Genomic DNA, 5,364 nt, shown 5'->3' with positions numbered 1-5,364 from the left:
AGTAGACGCAGTAGACGCAGTAGACGCAGTAGACGCAGTAGACGCAGATCCTTTTCACAGATCCTTGCCGTCTTTGAGACTTACTCTGCTTAAGTCTAAGAACTCTAGAGTCAAAAACTTATCACAAGGAACTCAAATACGCTCACGTTTTATGTGATTGAATAAAAAATAACAAAGAGGACAGACTGTAGAAGAAAAATAAAACCTCCCTTAGTTTTGTGATAGTCTGGTGAATCAGGTTGGTAGTCAGTTGTTAATGATGCCTGGCAAGAATATTTTAGGTCCAAAAGTTGCTTAAAGAACTCTCCATGTGCCAGACCTCTGAGTCCATGTGGCCCATAAGCAGGTCATTTAAAGTATAGTTCCCAAATTTTAACCTGCTGTAACTTTCATTTAGAGCACGAAGACTAGACCAACTGCAGGGACTTCTGTGTTGATGGGACACAAAAATGAAGAGATTTCACTGTAGCGGGAAACATCAGCCAATCAGAAGAGTGATAATCCTAGCCAGCCCAAAATGAGCAGGGCAGATGTAGTCATTAGCACAGTTCCTCATGAACAGCCATATCCTATCACATTATTCTGATGCTTGCCTGCTCACACATGCTGTGCCTCTTTGGAGAAAGAGAGCCAATGCCTCTATCTGAAAATGTCTGTTAATCACAGTTTTGAAAAACATATTTTAGGAGAGGACAAAAATACCAATGTAGCTAAAATGAGGAAGAACATGAGTGAGAAAGAAGTAGACAGCCCCCTGAAGCCAAAACAAGTCAGTGTGAGGACAGGGTCATGTAGCCACATCTCTGAAGACCAACTGATTTGTAAAGTCATCAGAAATGAGGCACTGGCACTGATTACCATTGTGATTTGGGATGTATTTATCCTTTGGTAGAAAGTCTGTTCAAATGATTTCTCCCATACACACACTGCCTATCTGACAGTATACTCACAGTGATCGTCGTAAAGAATTGAGCACTGTCAAAGGTTATCTATGCATTCAATCATCCTGAATGGAAGACGGACATAGCTCTTCACATCAGAATTTACTTTTTGAAAATGGCAGTCACTGGATAACTGTCCTAAAGAGGTTAAGAAATTTCAAATAGAACAGTCAAAGACCAGAGAAACAATGACCTTGAGAAACACCATTGAGCAAGACTGTGAATTGGGACAGGAGGGTTGGAAGGAAAAAAGACAGAGACAGTGGATCCTCTTAGCTATCTATCCCTCAAGACAGATTAGACCTGACAATGTCATTGGTCTTTGGTAGACCAGGTGTCCATACTAATAAGCTAACATGTTCAAGGAGAGTAGGTTAGAGATTCCAGTAAGCCATGTTGAAAAATTAAATATACTAAGGAATCAAAGTTACCCACTAGACACCATTCAACTTATAGCACCATATGATAAGCATTGCATGATCTGCTTACTATACAAACGGCTACATACATGCAAATCCTTATGATAAACAATTTCATTTCCAGCTGCATACGTATACGACAGAGGCCCCAAACTAGATAATCTTACATTTGAGTTTTGTTTAGAACCTAACAAAAGTTTTAACTAAAATGGTAATTATCTGGTATTCAGTACATGGATTTTTCAGGTGGACCCTACAGTATGGCTGGCTTTCTCAGAGTCCATCTGAGTGGAGACTGAGGAACTGTTGAGCAATCTGAATCATTGCACTGGCTTTGGAGAGAACAGGGGTTGTAGACAGCTAGACTGTAAGAACAATCCATCCTGAAAAGGAAGGCAGAGGGAGCATAAGGCAACAGTCATATTGCATCTACAGTCAGGTCACAGAAGTGAATGCTGGTTCTCAGCTTGCTTCACCCCTTTTCTTCAATATGAAACTCAAATTCATAGCATGGTGCTGTCACATTCGGACTGGGTTTTCCCTGGTCAGTTAGACCTTTCTAGAAACACTCCCATAAATGTATCTAGAGATGTGTTTCCACAGTGATCCTAAATCCCATCAAGCTGAGAATCAAGGTTAGCCATTACTCTCTGGGATTAGTTTTCTTCTGAGAAATATGCAAAGATGTCTGTGTGTGATATACCTCACTGTGGATACCAAGTGTCCGAGTCCTCCAGGACTTCTGTGATCTGCAACTTCCCAGTTTGGTCAGTGGTTTGCCTCCTCTTGTCCTAATTATGGCTCCACTTGCCCTACTCTCTTCCCTGGCTCCAGTACATCACCAGCTTCTGTGTACTTGGTTTCCTGATTACTCAGATGGCCTTCCTTCCCGCCTCAGCAGAACGACCTGATTCCTAGAAGAACCACTGTCATTGAAACCAAGGACATGTCCCCATCACGAAGTAATGGAGGCCCATACAATTGGAATTGGAATTGCAATTGCTTTAGGAAAAAGAACACAAAAATCTCAATGGAAAATGATAAAGAAACCCTTGGAGACAGTGTGTGGAGGAGGGGCTGGCTCTTTGAATTTCATCCGCTGCTCAGTAAATCTACCTCTGAATAGAACTCCGTCATTCCAGGGGGCGGCTGTAAAAGGCTTCTGGCTGGTGTTCTGAGAAGCCCATCCATTTTCAGGGTACTTAAGACTTGTTTTCTTTGAAAATTTGAGAACTTAATAAATCTTAAACGTGTTTATGCCCATAAGAGGTTGCAATCAATACCTGCTGATGTAAATAATAAAACCGATGAGAAGATGGGTCCAGAAAGGCCTTAAAGCTCTGATGTATAAACTTTGAGGTAAAAGAAAATCAGGAACCCAATTATTCTTTTGGGAACAGCTGTGAATGCAGATCTACCCTGACCCAGAGACAGCTTCTAACCCAGCAGCATTAGAAATCCCTGCTCTGAGTTTCTGAAAGCAACGAATTAAGGGTGATATTGATGATTGGGAGGAGCCAAGCTCAGAGGACCAAAGAATGGGACCTTCTCTTCTTCCTGTTATCCACTAAATCCTCAGGCTGCATGCCCCAGCTTCACTTCCAGGTTCTCACCTCTCTGTAGGAGAACCCTGCTTTTAAGTCCACCATATCTGGATAACTCTCCAAGCTCAGCACAAAATGGAGGGCTCCCATTCTCTGAGTGCTTTCTTTCTCTGCCTGATTGGAGAGTGTCCCTGAGCACAGGTGCCTGACCTTATCTAAACCACAACCCTGTCTGTGACTCAGCAACCAAATCCCACTCTAGTTTCCCACCCATATGATAATTAGACACTGTGTTACGACCAATCTGGCCTTTCCACCTGTCCCCCTAGAAGCCCTTCTCTACCCTATCCCTTCTGTCATACTCATGGCTGTCCATATCCTGCTCACCATTTCTGCCCCCTCTATTGGTCTCTTGGGCCAGTGGCCAATGACCCCTGAGGAGACGGGAGACCCACATCTCTCATCTCAATAACCATACTTATCCTGAACCATGAGCAAGAAGCATTAGTTCTCTGGATTTAATTCCAGCCACATTACTCTACAAAGCTGACAATCTATCCAGCAGGGTTGCTGAAACCATACATGTCTTAATTTTATCTTAGTTTTGGATCTTGGAATCCAATATGAAGGTTTGACAGAGTGGCTTCTCATAAAGGACCATGAGAATAGTCTTTCTTTAGCGTTTGTAGGTGGCTCTCTTCCTGAGTCCTTTCCCATGATGCCTTCTGTATGCATATCTTTCTCTTTGTCCATATTCCTCCTCTTTATAAGGGCACCAGTCATACTGGATTAGAAAGCACACTAATGACCTCATTGCAGGTTGGTTATCTATCTCAAGAATCTATCCCCAAACAAGGTTGCATTCTGACGTGTTATGTTAGGGTTCATGCTAGCAAGTTTTATGCCAACTTGACACGAGCTAGAGTTATTGAAGAGGAGGTATCCTCAATCGAGAAAATGTCTCTATAAAATAGGACTGTAGGAGAGCCTGGGGCATTTTCTTAGTGATTGATGTGAGAGGGCCTAGGATATTGTGGGTGGTACAACTCCTGGGCTGGTGGTCCTTCCTTCTACAAAAATGCAAGCGGAGTAAGCCATAAGGAGCAACCCAGTAAGCAGCACCCCTCCATATCTTCTGTATCTGCTCCAGCCTCCAGGTTCCTGCCCTGACTTCCTTCAATGATGAACAATGATGTGGAAGTCTATACTAAATCAACACTTCTTCCTCAAGTCGCTTCTGGTCACAGCAATAGTAACCCTATATAAGATAGGGTTCCACATGGTTTGGAGTGTAGGTGATGATTTAGTTATAAAATGTTCCCCAATGGCCTGTGTTCAGTCACTTAGTCTTCAGTGGAGGTAAACTCTTGAGAGGTTTTAGAACCTTTTGAGGGGAGTCTACATGGAAGAAGTAGTCATGGGGCACAGGTCTTGAAGTTGCATAGCCCACTCTGCCTTTTGTCTCCTCTCTGATGCCTGTTTTAACAAGATGTGAGCAGCCTCAGCTGCATCCTCCATGGTAATGGAGCCTTGCATCCTGATTATCACAGACTACATACTTTCAACTGTGAGCCCAAGGGAATCCTTACTCCTTTAAATAGCTTCTTGTCAGGTATTTGGTCACAGGAAAAGAAAAAAGTAGCAAGGACATACACAATTCAACCTCTAACTAGGACTATCCAGCCATTTTTATTAGACACTGAGGAAAATGTGCATAGCCAGGGCAATCTTTAGCAAACTCACTGAGTAAGCAGACAGAAAACTAGGCTAGAGATGCCGTGAAAAGGCATGGTGCTTATTGATGCTGTGAGAACACACTGTTTTCTTTGTTTCCCTGCTTACTCATTGACAGTTGAACTTAACTCCACCTGTTCTGATTGTTGAAGGACCGACTAGCCTTCCATCATCTGACAAACTTTAGTTCTTTTAAACACCTGTGTGCTGGGTAATTTGGGGGTCACAGAATGAGAAGGGAAGACCCATCACTTCCTGCAAAGTATAGTACAAGGCTTTTGTGTGCATTTCATATCTGCACAAAAGAGAGGAGAGTCCTCTTCACAGATCAAAACCTGTGAAACATACATCAATAACACAAGGTGCAAAAACTGTACAAAAGGCATTTTACATTGTTAGAAGAGGCCAGCCCTATGCCCTGAGTATTATCTCCCTGAGAGTGACCAGGTGTATGATCTGTCATCCTGTGAGTAAGCATCTTGTCTTGTCGCACCCAAAGAGAAGACCTCAACTTTGCTATACCAGAGGAGATGAGGGATATGATCATAACAAAAGCAAAAGCCAGGCGCCAAGTCAGAGAGACACAAATGATACCTGTGTCACACAAGGCAACTGCTCCCCAGGTGAACAGTGCTTGACCAGAGGATGCCAGGACATGGTAGAGGGTCCTATTCCCAGTCTTGCTTTTTGTCTTTCCTTCTGCCATCTGCTTGGATATATCTTTTG

Source organism: Grammomys surdaster, unplaced genomic scaffold, assembly GCF_004785775.1.
Source record: "Grammomys surdaster isolate TR1022 unplaced genomic scaffold, NIH_TR_1.0 130, whole genome shotgun sequence".
NCBI lineage: Eukaryota > Metazoa > Chordata > Mammalia > Rodentia > Muridae > Grammomys > Grammomys surdaster.
This window is presented reverse-complemented; position numbering follows the sequence as displayed.